This window comes from Lactuca saligna, chromosome 8 (genome assembly GCF_052625555.1).
Source record: "Lactuca saligna cultivar CGN05327 chromosome 8, ASM5262555v1, whole genome shotgun sequence".
Classification (NCBI taxonomy): Eukaryota; Viridiplantae; Streptophyta; class Magnoliopsida; order Asterales; family Asteraceae; genus Lactuca; species Lactuca saligna.
In genome coordinates this window covers 173328439-173346056 of record NC_136424.1, presented here as the reverse complement: position 1 = coordinate 173346056, position 17618 = coordinate 173328439, and positions in this window count along the sequence as shown.

Below are 17618 nucleotides of genomic sequence, written 5' to 3'. Positions count from 1 at the left end.
AGAAATAATCTTAATAAGGAATTATGATACATTCGATTCAAACGAGATAGAGTATAGCAAATTTTGATTGAAAAAGGAAGAAAGAATAATAGGATTGATATTCAATATCTGAGAAAATTGGAAACTAAATATGAACAAGAAAGAAGAAGATCTAAAAAGTGGCTAATTTACATACATACCCTTAATGAATAAATGATTTGCATGTTTTAAGGTTTACATGTTAGTTAAATGATTGGCTGAGAATGATTCCCACATTCTCAACATTTTTTATTTTCTCAATTGAAGTGATATATATATATATATATATATAGAGAGAGAGAGAGAGATAGGTTCAAATGTTTCCAATAACTATTGTGTGCATAAATTGACCAATCAAATTTTAGGAAAAAAGAAATCATTAATTAAATTAATAAGGGTAAATTAGTAATATTACATATATGTATTAATTAATATCCAAAATTATCTATTTATTTAAGGGATCAATTTTTATTTATCTTTTAAAACCTTACTCTACCATTTCATCGTCAGCCATCGATGCTACAGCCACTTCTTCATCGTCCATCTCCATCTTAAATTGTCTTCCTCCACATCTCTGTTGTTGGCCACCGTCGTCTTCAACCCGACCACTCTCTTCTGACGGAAACGTTTTCGGCAACCTTCGTGATTCCTCTCATGGAAACGTTTCTATAACCCTAGTATGGCTAATTTCTATACCACCACATTGTGATCTCCATTATAGTTGGTTTATTTTATAAATAAAACAATAAAATATTGATGAATTAAACACCAAAGTATTGAAGGTATGTATTCGTGTTCCTATTTATTTTATAAGGATAAATATTTGTCGAGCGACTCTCTTTTATTGAATTAAGGACGACTGTTGTGTTTAGTGACTTTGTATGCATGAATTAAGTTTTCATAAAATGTTTGTGATGAAAACTCATACATAGGGTAAAATATTTCTTCTTTTTACATTATTATCAAATACTTATTACCTCCACTAATGGTTTATTTATTGCTTTTATATTGTTGATTGTTTTTCATTTTTAATCATTAGTTTATTGTTTACCAATTTTTTTATGAAATATGTTATAAATCTTAGTTGTTAATTGTTTATTGTGTTAAAGTATGATTGTTTGTAAAAGAGTTTGATCCGACGAAGCTTCAATGAAGAAATTATCTAATTTAATAGCAAGTTGTTGTGTATAGTTATGAATTGGGATCTTCATAATGTATTTGGTTATAAATAATGATTTTTTTTCTTGTTTTCCTATTAGGTTTCTTCACTTAGGACATGTTTAGGCCTTTTTCTTAAAAAGAACTCATGGAAAGTTTGGTATTCTACCAATATAATTTATAATGAATGTTATTTTAAACCTGAAAATTCTTATAGAATGAGAAAACACAATATTGTTTTAGAATGAGGTTAGTAACACTCATCAATTTGATGCCTATTATTCTGACAAAATTCGATTTCAATCTCCTTATTTGTCAAGATAGGAAAAGTAAAAAAAACATTACAAGATAGGAAAAGTAAAAAAAAAAAAAAAAAAAAAACATTATTTGATGTATCTTTTTGTCATATAGAAGAAAATAATATTATTTGAGTGAATTCTGTTGTGTACTCTATCAGAATTTATTTGTATAAATGCATTATGTCTGAATCTCTTTAAAAATGTTTGTTGACAGGTATATTTGCTTAACTATTAATAATAACGAGTAATGTATGTTATTCTTTCAGAATGTCTTCAATAAGGAATCAAATACATGTTATACAAGAGAAAGACTTGGAATGGAGTTCAAAAACAAGTATGTTTCGAAAATTAAATTTTACCATAATACATCACATTTTCGTAAGAATAGTTGGATTCAATTCGATTATTTGGACCATTGAAGAAGATCAAAGGCATTTGTTCAATAATTTTATATTTAAGAATGCAATTTTATAATAATTTTATTCATTTTTATGACATTCTCTTAGAATATTTCTAATTATATTAAAATATATAAGGTTGTTATTGAATCTATGTCCGAATTGGACAGTGCAAAGATGATCATTGATGCAGCGTAGTCAAAGTAGGCCAAGTCGGTAGCCTTTTCTAAAACTCTTGGGAGAAGGGTTATAGGATTAGAAAAAGGCCTAACTGTTGTTGAAAGAATAGAGGCTGTTTCGGCTCTTTGAGTAAGGGGGAAGGTCTGAGTGCCGGTGAAATGCTTTTTTAGACTTACCCCGCTCTGATTCTTGTTTTTTAACAATTTTGGGAATGGAAACGGAACATCCTTTTGGTCCTCCTCGAAACACACCTTCATTTTTTGAACCCATTTTTAAAGATATAGACTATAATGTAAGAATATGTATTAATGTGTATTTAGGTTCGGATGTCAATGAATGCATATAAAAATGTTGTTATTAGTAAAATAGGAGTTCAAAAAAATGATCCTTTAATAATATTCTAATAGAATACCATTCTGACATAATCACAAAACATCATTCTAACTAAATAACATTCTGATAAAATAAAATCGGTTTATGCTTACAAATTACGTTTGAAATTGAATTAATTTAAAAAATCAAACTTTTTTAGTCAAGAGCATTAATTATTCCCTAAATCTCGAACTTTCCTTTTTATAGTTTTTTTTAATTGACTATAATACCCTTAAAATGAATTTATATGGTTTTTTTGTGTTATCTTTAATTTAGTAATATTTATTAATCATTTACTTAAAATAACTAAAATGATTGGACCACAATCAACCATACATGCACACAATACTTATCAAAAACACAATAACCTAACCATACATCTTTATACCTTAAAAAGCATTTACTAGATTTTGCTAAATTTTAAGAGGTACAAGCTTTTAAGCATCATATACAATAAATTTATGCATCGAAGAATAATAAATCTTATATGGTCAAAGACAGATTTTGAATAAGTCTTCTGAGCTTATCTTCAAATTGAATGGGTTAAATATGAAAAATTCAAATAAGATGATGATGATAAGATTTTGAATGGGTCAAAGTTTGACCAAGTGTTCATCATATCCAATTGAATCGGTAAATACTAAATCTTATCCGGTCAACATTTATGAAAAAGTCAAATAAGATGATGATGATAAGATTTTTAATGGGTCAAAGTTTGACCAAGTGTTCCTCATATCCAATTTAATCGGTAAATACTAGATTTTAGCCGGTCAACATTTATGAAAAAGTCAAATAAGATGATGATGATAAGATTTTGAATGGGTCAAACTTTGACCAAGTGTTGCTCATATCCAATTTAATCGCTAAATACTGAATCTGTCAATAATAATGAAAAAGTCAAATAAGATGATGATAAGATTTTGAATGGGTCAAAGTTTGACCAAGTGTTCTCCATATCTATTTGAATCGGTCTAATACGATGTACACATTATAAGACCATATGATAGATAATAAATGTAGCACATGGTTCCTGGTATGTATTCTTGGTTATTAAATCTCCTTATATTGCATGATTAACCTTGGACTCGGCGACTTGAAGGATTGACTCGCCGAGTAGAAGCGGGACTAGACGCGGGATCTACTCGGTCTACTCGGCGAGTAGACCCTGTCTGGACTTAAACCCTAACCCGGGTGTTTGCACCCTATTTAAACGATCTAACCCAGCCTCCATTTCCCCTAGCACTCCCATAGATCTGTAGAACGAAACCCTAGCCCCCTTTGTGTCATTGTGGGTGATTTTTAGCATTTTGAAGGTGGTTTGGAGCTTGGGAGAAGAAGGAGAAGGTTGAAGAGTGCAAGAAGGGAAGAAGATCCGGAATCTACTCTGTGAAGGGCTTCTATTCAGGTAGAAAAGTTCCTACCTTGATCTTTAGTTCATTGAGTACCCTTTTGTCCCTAAAAAGAGGTTTTAAGCCCTAAGAACCTAAATCTCTATGTGTCTATGGTTAATGTTCTGCAAGGACTTCAAATTTGGACCTTTTGGACATCCTAGTAGCATAAAGTCTTTGTGGTTGAGGTGATTGAGCTCCCCATCGAGTATAGGACCTCTTAAAGAGCTTGGAATTGCATGTTTGAGCTCATAGGGCCATGCATGCACGTAAAGTTTGCAGCTTTACGTGGTAAATGAGCCCTAGGACCTTGGATCTGTGGTTTTGAAGTGTTGCATGTCCCAAATCTGGCCTACTCAGGAAATGGGTCAAAGGACTCGGCGAGTCCCAAAGTGGAACTCGACGAGTTCTATGAAGATGGTCGTCGACTCAGCGAGTTGGATGAACAACTCGGCGAGTCCTATGAAGATTGCCTGGAGCTCGCCGAGTAGTTCTTCAAACTCGGCGAGTCATATGAACATCCACAGAACATGAGGGGTTTAAGCATCGAAGGCTCAACCCTTTGTACCTGTGTGCGGAATTAACTGTGTAACGTAGTCCCAAAACCCGAAACCCTCGTATGGGGTGTTCTGGTGTGGATTGAAAGCGAGCAGGGGATCTGCTCGAGGAACTCGGCGAGTTGGGACTCGATTCGGCCCCATAGTCCCGGGTAGCGAGTCAAGGGTGACTCAGTGAGTGGGGAGAGAGACCTGGTGAGCGGGACCGGATCAGTGAGGGATGGACTCGGTGAGTCCAGTCAACTGGAAGTTGACTTTGACCTGGACTTGACTTGGTAAGGGGTAAAAGGGTCATTTTACCCTAAGAACATATAGCGGTGTTTGGTTGATCGTTTTGTGGGAATTATAGCCGGGGGACATCCGGAGCAGCAGCAGCAGCAGTAGACAGTCAATTCCCACACAGACCAGCAGCCTTTTCGAGGTAAGTTACCTTCCAGTAGCGATAGGTCTACGGCCACAATACCGGCCCACCAGTAGGAGTTGTATGTAGATGTTTGTCTCTGTGATATTCATCTAGGTGTTACTACTACCTGTGCTATGTTTATGTGCTAATATGATATGATGCTATATGTTAGTAGTGGTAGGGGAGATAGTCCCCAAGATATCCGGTCGATAGGGCCGAAGGGGTAGTTATACCCAGTCATGCTAGTTGGATTCTTATATTGTGATATGTGCTATGTGGTAGTAGTAGGGGAGAGATAGTCTCCAGTATCCGGTCGAGAGGACCGAAGGGGAGGCCAGCACTCAGATATGCTAGGCAGTATCCGGTCAAGAGGACCGAAGGGGAGGCCAGCACCCAGATATGATTGGCAATACCCGGTCGAGAGGATCGAAGGGGTAGGTCAGGCACCCAGATATGCCTGACAATATATGTGTGTTATGTGATTATTGTGGTATGTGGTACGGTGGGGGAACTCACTAAGCTTTGTGCTTACGTTTTTCAGTTGTTGTTTCAGGTACCTCTTCAGCCAAGGGGAAGGAGCCAGCACGGTAGCAATATGTCACACACACTCTTGTTTCCGCAGTTATTAGCTTATTCTGGGATTGACACTCTGACATTTTGGTTGTTTGGTTTTCAATTTGCTTTTCGATGTGAAATGGTTTAATCAAACAATGTTTTAACTATTAATGCTTTTTACGTAATGTTTTATAACGAAATTTTTGGACGTGAAATTTGGGTCTTTACAAGTTGGTATCAGAGCCCTGGTTTGAGGGATTCAGACACACCTTCGGGGGTGCCTGAACTCAAATTGAGGGATTAAAAGTGAAACATCCCAAAATACGACCCCAAAATTTTTGTTGAATAATTACTAAAACACCATGATAAAATCATAAGGTAACTCATACGTCAATATCTCACAAACAAAAGTAAAGTGTTATGAGTAAACTGTATCAAGACTAGATCAATCACATCTATGAAAACCAAAACAACTCCCAGGACAACTGAAGCTGTGGTGTGTGCGATGCCATCAACCCGAGCTCTTCCCTTTGCTTGCAGAAGTACCTGAAACCAAAACTGAAACTGTAAGCACGAAGCTTAGTGAGCTCCCCCAAACTACCACATACCTTATAATACATATAAACACATACTGGGCCTTGCCCACTGCATCGGACCGAAGTCCGGAAACTGCATCAGACCAAAGTCCGGAACTAACCAGGGCCTTGCCCTCTGCATCGGATCGAAATCCAGAACTACTGAGGCCTTGCCTCCTGCATCGGACCAAAGTCCGGAACTAACTGCATCGGACCTAAGTCCGGAACTGACTGCATCGGACAAAAGTCCGGAACATACTGAACATAGCATCACATAAGCATATCAACTAACATGAGCATATAGATAGCGTACTACATCGGGATGTAACCCGGAACACATAACACAAAATCCTGTCTGAGCCACGAAGGCATCAAACATACTAGAATCTGCATCGGACCAAAGTCCGAAAACTACTGCTAGCTAAATGGGTCGGCATTGTGGCCTTAGACCCGTTCCTACTGAAAGGAAACTCACCTCGTGATCTGGCTGCTGAGTATGTGGCTCCGGGAACTATCTGTTGCTGCTTCGGTATCTCCCCGGCTACAATTCCACAAATACACTCAATCAAATTACTAATTATTGCATTGGGGTAAATAACTCTTTTACCCCTGGCTAAAGTCAACTCTCCTGGTTAAAGTCAACTTTACAGTTGACTTGACTCGCCGAGTTGGGCTGCCAACTCGCCGAGTCCCTACTATCATTTCTCAACCCTGCTCGATGCTACTCGTCGAGTGTGGCATACACTCGATGAGTTCCCGCTCTATATCAACACTCAGGTCATCTGCATCTGACTTGCTGAGTCGTATGAACAACTCGACGAGTTGTTCTTGAATCATAAGAAGATTGCCTTGGACTCGCCGAGTTGTATGAACAACTCATCGAGTCCCTCCATCACTGAGTCTGCCCTCCAACTCACTGAGTCCACTCTACTACTCACAGGTTCCCACTCGACATCACTAAAAAGGGGAAAAATCGGGACTCGCGGCTTGACTCGCCGAGTCGCATCCATGCAGCTACTCTAAACTCGATTCTGCTTGAATCCAGCGCCTAAAACTTATAGATATGGGCTTCCTTAGTTCGATTAACACGTAAAGATTCTATCTTTACGTGTACATAAGCATCTAAGAAGATAATAAGGTTCAAAAAGCATGATAAAGGCTCGATCTAGGGTTCTCATACAAAGCAACTTCAAAAAGGCAATAGATCTGGGCTCTACCACTCCCAAATGAACAAATCTAAGGATATCTCGACCTATTAAGGCATCCATTCAACTATAAGGTTGGAAAAATACATCAAACTAACCCTAGAAATGTTCTAATGGAGATTTTAAGCATAAACCAGGAGGATTCTGAGAAATACCTCATAGAACTCTGATTCTGACCTTGGATCTTTGCTCTACACTTCTTCTCTTTGTTCCTTGCTTCTTCTTCTTCTTCAAACCTTCAAGAATCCACACAAAGACACTTCAATCAAACAAGGGATGGGTTTAGGGTTTCTCACAGCTCTCTGAGGTAAAGGAGGCGAGTTTGGGGCTGATAAGGTGGTTTAAATAGGGTGCAAACCCAAAGATTTAGGGTTTCAACCTGGCAGGCCGACTCGCCGAGTCCCGAATGTGGACTCGCCGAGTCGCCGATCTATAAGCTGATCAACAACGCGACCCTACTCGACGAGTCAGGAAATAGACTCTCCGAGTTCCTCTGCAAACTTCAAAAATAAATACTAAAAAGCAACATACCAGAGACGGGTCGTTACAAAAAGATTTTCTAAAAAGAAAATGTTTTAAGAAACTAAGAAACGGGTTTTGAAAAAAGAACGAAGTGTGTGATGTGCGCGACCGGCCAAGCTCAAGTAAGTATTCCCCAAAGTACCCATACAAGTTTATGCTATGTTTATTAGTTTCTGTAGAACAACATGCTAGAATAGGACTAAGGATCTAGGAGTGATGCCTTACGTGCCTGCTTTATGTGCTTCAGTTGTATGAGAATTGCATGCTAGTATCGAATAGACAGCAGTAGGGTAGCCTGTTTAGGTTATGTCTGATAGTATGAGTTTAGCACTATATGCTAGTTCAGTATCTCTCTATGAGCTGTTTGAGGTTGTTCCCTTTTGTCTGTATGTTGCTTGCTCTGTGCTTCGTGGGACTCTGAATAATAGGAGTTAGCCATTAGGTGAATACGTCACGTCACATGTGATCAGGGTTGAATAATCTTAGAGTGTTAGATTTGATCCTATTGCGCAGCTCTTGTCTGAGTCCAAAGGTTGTAGGGACGAGTCTGTTACTTGAAGGATTATCTGAGTCTCATCACATGTGATGGTATTCAGGTAATGGCTAATTGGCATTACAAGGAGGACTGCAGCAGTTGAGGACTGGATGAAGTAGAATCATAAATTTTCCTAGGGCAAGCCTAGGATGAGTATGGCTGTGATCAGCAATAGTGAAAGGGATCTGGTAGAGTCGAGGCAATCCTTGAAGAAGGTACAGATAGATGTGGAAGGTAGTATGGGCCCGTACTACTGAAAGCAGAGGATCCGTACCCGAACCAAGGGTGGCCAAGATGAGACCAGGGAACTTGTGGTAGATGTGATCCCTCAAAGGGTATTAGTATCACTAACAATTATTATTTATGTGTTGCAGAATGATGGTACTACGTTCTGTTGGATTAGTGTCTAAGTCCATAGCTATTTTGGTATGTACTTGACCCGATGGTGCATGGTCCTTTTGGGTTGCATTCACCAAAGCAACTTGATAGGATGAATTATGGAGATAAAGGAATAAATATGATTTATTAATATATTATGAGAATAATATATTAAAGGAGAAATCATATTGTTTAATTAATATTAGTCAATAATTAATTGGTAATTAGTTTTGTGACTAAAAGAGATTAATTAAATTTAAGGGACTGAAATTGTAATTATAAGATAGTTACAATTTGGGGCATGGATTGCCTTATATGATGAGGTCGAAGAATTCTATGGGGAAGCCCATATGAAATCGTCCAAGGCCTTAATTAGAAGGGTCCATGGATTGCTAAAGGCTTAAGCATCTAATTTAGGGTTTCCTTGTTAGATAACCCTAATAGCCCAACTATATAAAGACCCCTTAAGGCTAAAAACGTGGCTAAGCTTCTTGTTAGGGTTTCTACATGTTTTTGGTGGCTTCCAACCTCTCTCCTCTTCATCATCTTGCTTATGGTGTTTGTGAACCATTAGAGGAGTGACACTTGTGACTCTAAGCCTTCCAAAGTCAATTCAAGGAGGAATTAGGATTGTTATTGCTACATAACAATCAAGGTAATATCTTAAACCTAATTATATGTTAATATCGATTTCCATATGCTAGAATTAGGGTTTATAGTCATGGATTCAAAGCATGTACAATATAGAAACCTAGATCCAAGATTTAGGGTTTGTATGAGCACATAGGATGTCTTATGACCAAAACCCATCACGTTCAAGGTCGAGAGATGGCGGTTCAGGAGAGGGGTCAGGTTCGGGATCGGGTTCCGAGCCAGTGGATGAGGGACTACGCGAGTTCATCGCATCAGAGATTACCAGAGGCATCCTTGAGTCGACCCCATCATCTTTGGGTCGATCAAGGAAGGGATCATTGATTTGATGGAGGATCGCCTTCGGGCATTCAGGAGTGATATGGCATCCAACCAATCAGGATCTCGCACACTGTCCTTCAAGGACTTCAGGGGCAGTGGTGCGCCGGATTTTCACGGGGCGAAAGACCCCATTGCTGCCAGGCGGTGGATTGCAGACATCGAGTCTGCACAGTTGAAGAGCTTCTGCCCCGAGGGGTCGAAGGTGAGATATGCAGCAGGGTGTTTACGGGACCGAGCTCGTGATTGGTGGGAGTCAGTGGGTGACTCGTTGGGAGCCCCCGCTATCGAGGCTATGACCTGGTCGGACTTTGTGACCAGGTTCAGGGAGGAGTTTGCGCTGGCTGTCGAGCTTCAGCAGCTGGCCAGGGAGTTCCTAGACATGAGACAGACGACGGAGACTGTGGTGGAGATCACCGCCAAGTTCTGGGAAAGGGCACTGTTGGTGCCCCAGTATGCGGGCGATGAGGGCATGAGGAGGACCCGCTACCATGACATGCTCTGGGCTGATATCCGGGAGCACGTCAGTTTTTCAGCTTGCCCCACCCCGGACTCCATGATTGCCAGGGCGAGGGAGAGGGAGATAGATTTGGAACACATCCGGAAACAGAAGGCGGAAGAGGGTCAGTCAGGAGAGGCTTCGGGGGAGAATCCCAAGGAATCAGATGCGGGGCCGAAAGGCCAACAGGGACGGGGACGCTGCAGGAAATGCGGCAAGATGCATGAGGGGGCGTGCAGGTTGGGATCATCAGGCTGCTACAAGTGCGGCAAGTCTGGGCACTTTAGCAGGGATTGCACTGCTCCAGCAGCAGTTATTCAGACGTCAGAGTTGTTGTGTTTCCACTGCAACCAGAGGGGCCACAAGAAGGCCAATTGCCCCCAGTTGACAGTTTCAGCGCCAGTGAAGGCACCAGCTCCAGCGACCCTGCAGATCACGGATGGCCGGCAGGGCAAGGCAGAGACTCCAGTGGTGAGGAGCCGAGCATTTCAGCTGACTTCCGAGGAGGCACGCGCCGCACCCAATGTGGTGACGGGACCGTTCTATGTGAACGTCATCCCAATTCGGTTGTTGTTCGACTCGTATGCATCCCGATCATTTGTTTCCATTGCGCTTAGCAAGAAGTTTCATGAGTCTTCGAGCAAGTTAGATTGCCCTTTGGAGGTAGAGATTTCTGATGATCGATCGATGCGAGCATCGATGGTATTTCGAGATTGCGTATTGCGTTTGTTTGAGGAGCGCTACTTGGTAGACTTGGTTCCCATTTCGTTGCGTGGGAACAAGGTGATTATAGGCATGGATTGGTTGAGCCCTAACGGGGCGGTGATAGATTGTGCACAGCAGCTAGTGCGAGTCAGGACCCCAGGTGGGGGAGAGCTAGTGATTCATGGCGAGAGACCACATTGCGGACCCACTGTATGTTCAGCAGCGAGGGCTAGGCGCTATCTTCAGCAGGGATGCGCAGGATACGTCGCGTATGTGATGGATACCCGGGAGGCGGGTAAGGCGACAGTGAGCGAGGTTCCGGTGGTTCGTGGTGCGGCTCCGATAGCCAAGGCACCGTATCGGTTGGCTCCTCCTGAGATGCAGGAGTTATCTACACAGCTGCAGGAGCTGTTAGACTGATGGGTTTTGGTCATAAGACATCCTATGTGCTCATACAAATCCTAATGCTTGGATCTAGGTTTCTCTATTGTACATGCTTTGAATCCAAGACTATAAACCCTAATTCTAGCATATAGAAATCGATATTAACATATAATTAGGTTTAAGATGTTACCTTGATTGTTATGTAGCAATAACAATCCCAAATCTCCTTGTATTGACTTTGGAATGCTTAGAGTCACAAGTGTCACTCCTCTAATGGCTTACAAACACCATAAGCAAGTGGAGAAGGTATAAATAGAGAGGAGAGAGGTTAGAATTCATCCTTAGGACTTCTTGGGAACAAGTACACGAATTCTAAGGCCTTAGGGTCTTTATATAGGTGTAGAGATAGGGTTTCAGTCATTATCCTTATCTAGTTGCTTATCCACAAAGCAACCATAAGATAAGCCTTGAAAACCCTTATCCTCTATCCTTTGGACGATTTCAAGGATCCTTATCTCCTTGAATTCGTTCAACCCATATTTAGGATAACCATTACCATATTTTGTAACTATCACATAATCAATTCAACCCCTCTAGTTTAATTAATTACACTTGATCACAAAATTAATTCCAAATTAATTATTGACCAATATTAATTAAGCAAATATGATTTCTCCTTTAATATATTATTCTTATAATATATTAATAAATCACAATAACCTCTCTCTCTCTTTACTTATCTCTCCAATCAAGTTGCTTTGGTGAAGGCAACCCAAAAGGACCATGCACCATCGGGTCAAGTACATACCAAAATAGTTATGGACTTAGACACTAATCCAACAGTCTCCCACTTGGATAAGTCTAATAACTATTCTGCGTATGACTTCAAATCCTAATCTGCAATCGTAGCTTTCCAAAGCCGCTGTCAACTCTGATCCTATCAGATACGCGTGTCCTTAGATAAGGGATCATATATTCCTCCATTCTAGATATCGTATGAGATATGATTTCAAATCATTCTCTTTGTACTACTTCTCAATTTCTGATTTATGACGACAAACTAATTGAACAAATCAAATTAGCCCTAGCCCGGCCGAGCATTTACGTTTGTCATCACTAAACCATCGAGGGGCCCAAAGATATCGCTTTTATCCTTCTTTGGATAAAAGGAACGCATAAACTTTGATACAATTCTTGCTTGCACTCATTCACCGAATTACACACAACAATATGTTTTATAACACCAAGTTACTAGTGCGTTTACATATTATCAATGTGCAACCGATTCGCAAGATACAACTCACACATCTCAGTTTCAAGAATATAAGATATTATCGTCTCACCAATCACTCGTAATACAATTCATGATGTGATCCAAGTGAGCGTGGGTTTAATCCAATGCTCAAATCATATTCATAAGCACTCATGAATGTTGCAGCAAACATTTGCTTATGTCTAATACTCTTCTAGACAATCCACACACCAATTCACGACAGTCTTCATTCATATCTACTTCCAACATATGAATGACTGTGGCCCGTTCGAATAATTCGATTATTCTTAATAAACTCAATTATTCTGGAAGTCAAAACATGCAAATGTGAAACACAAGAATAATACTAATCCCATATGGCCTCAAACCTTTAAGTATAAATAAAACTCCTTTTATTTATCACCATATCGATTACTCATTATTTTTCGTTTCGGGTAATCAACTTCTTACTTGAATTATTACACTTATCCCATGCACCTAGCATGCACACAATGTTTACCTATGGTTTTTACTTTGTGAAATAGATCAAATTATCAAATTCTTGTTACTTATAGAATATATTAGATTCTAACACTTTATGCAACGATCCTTTTGTAATGTCACTGCATCAAAGTCTCAAAGACTATTGCCAATGATATTACAAAGTCCTCTAACGTAGATTGTTACTAGACAATTCCTTAGATATGATGTCTCTCACTCAAAGTACATTGCTTTGAACATCCTTTTGCGTAAAAGTTTCTAATCTAGACATAGATTTTCAATATTTACTTCCTAATATGAACACACTTCCATATTTTCCTCATGACAACTCATTCTTAATAAAATATTTTCTATTTGTAATGATGTCGATATAGTCCATCCAATATGGAAACATTTCCATATTTTCCAATACTATACTTCCAACTACTCACAAGCGACCAATCCTCGTCGAACTTTGGATTGTCCTTTGATAGTTGTTTAATTATTTTAGTCAAAACCAATTCTAGTCCCTTTTTCCCTCTAAATGCGCTAGACATTTGGAAAATTTTAGAATGGTCAAGCATTAAAGCATTTGCAATCGATCCTATACCCGAAGCGTATGGGACACGACGCATAATGTTTTATTTGCTATGTTCTCAAAATTCGAATTGTGAAGAGGAATGCCGTAATCATAATCGAAATTTTAAGAACACACAATGTACCTTTGACTAAATTTATTAACATTCCACAACCTAATCCTTTAGATTTGAAATGAAGCATAATATTCTCTCCCTTAATTATAGCAAAACAACTTTACAACTCTTACGACTTTGCAAGGTATAACTCTTGTTTTTCTATAATTAATATTGCCAACTTGCAATACTTTCCATAATAATCATACAATCATAACTTTTATGCTCCCACTATCATGATGATTACTATAAAACATAACACTTATGCTCCCACTAGCTTCGACATGTATTCATAAACATCTTAACTTTCAGAAAGACAATACCTATTGAATTTCTTAAGTCCATGTTTCTAATACTTAGTGCTTTGATAATCTTTTATCAAGGCTTCTTGAACTTATACACCTTTGCCTTTAGATAGTTCATATGTGTGTCTCAACAATTAAGACTAATTGCCAAACCTCACAACTCAAATTATGGAAAGGGATACCGTAACCATGATCGAATTCGAGAATGCAATTTTACAATCACTATCTTCTTAAAATCTTTCTTAGTGAAAGCATTTTCTCACAATCATTTTCACGAAGGAGGAAATATTATGACACTTAGATTTAAATGGTGTATTTGTTCCTATGCATGTGAATTTGTTAAAACCAAAGTTTACGACAAATTCAAACTCATATGGACCGAGCCTTTTTTAATCTTGATTTCTTGCCTTATGGTAGCACAACTGCCCACCACGTCTTCCAAGTAGTTAAGCATCTCACCCTTTTCCTATCAATGTACCTTTCATTGATCAAGGTGCTTTGCCTTTTATGCGTTCAAAATGAGTACTCATAGGACTCACATGCATAATTAACTCAATTGGAACAACACATAATCAAAATATCGTCAACACGATAGGTTGTAAAACTCAACTCGTGTGCTGGTGATGATCGATAAGGTTTATTTGATTTGTTCTTGAAACTTTTCAAGACCATTAAGACTCCCACTGACTCCTTGACATATAAGATTCTCTTGTCAATAAACACTTGTTGACAACCAAATATTCAAGAGTTAGTGTAGCTTTTATCAAAACACTTAATAAATTGGTCCAAGTTGGTCTTTGTCTTATTCAAGACATCACAACTTTCCACATTTTATGAATGTTATAAACCTTTAATACTTTTCACTCATTGCCACAATCTTAAGTTTAAGACTTGTTATTGGAACGAAGTATGATAGACTTCTTGATTTAACCATTTCTTCAATCCTTGATTCCTCTTCTTAAACATACAATTGTACTAAGACTTACTTAGAGGATCAATTGAGACATGGTTCTTAATCATTAAGACCCATTATAAAGCATAAAAGCTACTCTCCCTTCTTCTTAGAATGGAGAAACTTTTATCTTTCTGCCTACTTGATTCTTCTTGTTCGTTCTACTATTGATCTAAACCCTTTAATCAATTCAGAATTACACTTAATCTTGTAAGTGTAATCATATTTACTAAGCCATTAATACATCATGACAAATATCTTTGTTACTGTTATGGTGAACTTGATCAACACACAACTTTGTGTACTCGATCTCCTAGTCCTTCACTTGACACTTTGTCAACGAATTTGTCTAATTTCCAAATATGAAATTTCTCATTCACCATGCAACCAAGTTGCGTGATTCCAAATTTCAGTCCAATTGAAACTTTGGGCGATGAGAAACTCTCCCTATTTGGTAAATTCTCGACATTTCCATAAATAACATAACTAAGAATCATATCCATTCGTTGTAGAAATATGCAAACATCAATTTTCATAACGATTTCATTGCAAGGAAGTAAACAAATAAATAAATAAGTCAAACAAAATTTATCTTATTTATAAAAGCAGCGGAAAAACATTTGTCCTTACAATGCAAAATCTATTGAAAACTACGTAAGAGGAAAATTTCTAACAACTCTATCATAACTATCTAAGCTCAAAATCCAATCTTCAAGTCCATGCGATCGAGATCCATCTCTTGTGATTAGATTCATCTTGCTCTCTTATCAAGCTTCCTTTCTTTTCACCGATCTTGCAAAACATTCAAATGCAATCTTATCACATCATGTATTTGAATCAATGAATAGGAACTTAACGAAGTTAGATAGTGGATTTTACCTGGAGTGCAGTCATACTCTTTGACTCTCCCATCTTTGGAATTTTCAGGTTCTTGGGGCAGACTTCTATCCAATGCCCTTTCTCTTGGCAGCAAACGCAGGTCGGTTCTCCTAGAACGTCCTCGGAAGCATGTTCGGTTGACTCTCCCAACAAATACGCTCCATTGCTTCGCCAAATCATTTCTGATTTAGCAGCACTGAGCATGTAGGTTACGTCAATGAGATTGTCGTCATGATCCATCATATAATACTTTCTTTTGAACTCATTATATGATTAAGGAAGTGACTGCAAAACCCAATTTACAGCCAACTCATTCGGGAATGACACCCCAACATAATCAACCTATCGATGTGTGATTTCATTCCTAGAATGTGGGCACACACGGATTTACCATCTTCATGTTTCAATTCCAATAGGGCCTTAGTGATATTGAACCTTTCAATTCTTTGATCTTGTGGGTTAGGGAGAACAATTGGAGGAGGAGGAGGAAGTGAAGCATGATTTCTTGTTCCTCGATCGAATCGTGGAATATCATCTTCATGTGGAATGCTTGTTCCACGGGATTTGGGAAGACCATGATTGTCGAACTTTGACATCTACAAAACGGGAGAAAACAAATTCAAGTTAGTTGATCGATTGAGTCCTTAGTAAATCACCCAAACGAGATACTAAGGCTAGGACCCAACACAATACGCTACAACCTAGAAAAGGGATGTGGTAATCTAGTTGCAGAATATTTGAAGGTAAGCGAATGACGATTCACTAATTTCCACCATGAAAAACGAAAAAGAAATTTAAGTTTTAAATCTATGAAAACTCCTAGATCCTTTAAGATTAATTGAACTTTCAATGGCATGTTTAAATCTCGATATGCCCCTCTTGTTTGTGACTGGGATGCCGAGGATCACAAAGCGGGTGTGAATAACCATGCAAACTTACATGGTGCCCTCACATGTTACAATCACCCATTCGACGTGCCGGTAAACTACACACGCTCCACCGAACTATGACAAACATTGAGTCACCCTTTGAAACCTTTGCTTAGAACCATTTAGTGTGCTGGTGAACCACACACGCTCCACTAACGTCTTCGCAATGGCACAAAGTGTAATTTCATGGAATTGCATCAATTCACTTTTGACTAAGTAACTAAGATTGGGAATTAGAAAAACATTTAGTTACTTTGTATTTCATTATACTTATAATGGAAGGTTTCGTCCTATCCTACCCGTTCGGCTAACGACCCTCCACTAGTCAAGAGTGCGGTGGGTAAGAGTGGATACCCATTCAATCGCCATTTTATAGGCAATTTCCTTAAACACCCCTTATAGACCAGCTTCGTGAATGAGGCCTACTAACGGTAAGACTGACTTTTACTCATACATATATATATATATATATATATATATATATATATATATATATATATAATGTTAGACTTTTAATGTTATATATATAGTATAGGGTGCATTTCATACTTTTAAAATACTATGTGGTCAAATTTAATAATTATACCTTTAATTCAATTAAATTGCAAACCAAAACTTTTATGGATTTATTAAATCTCTTATAATTATACACCTTAATTAATTAATAAAACCAAAAGGGTGTGATTTGAACTTTTCAAAACAATACTAGGGTTTTAGAATTTAACACTCCTAATTAAACCTTTTTAATCAACTTTTAAATTCCAAAACTTGAGGGCAAGTTTTGAAACATTTCAAAACAATTTAGTTTTAATCTATCTTAAAATTTCGAATTTATGACATTTAAATTAAAATTTTAAATATTAAAACTATTGATTTAATAATTATCTTGAATTAGACTATTAATTTAATTATTAAATCATAATGGATTATCTAAATAATGAGGATAATTACCATTTATACATTTAAGTTATCCTAATCCCTTAAAAATCTATATAGATTTTGAAAATATGGATGGATAATGCAAGATCT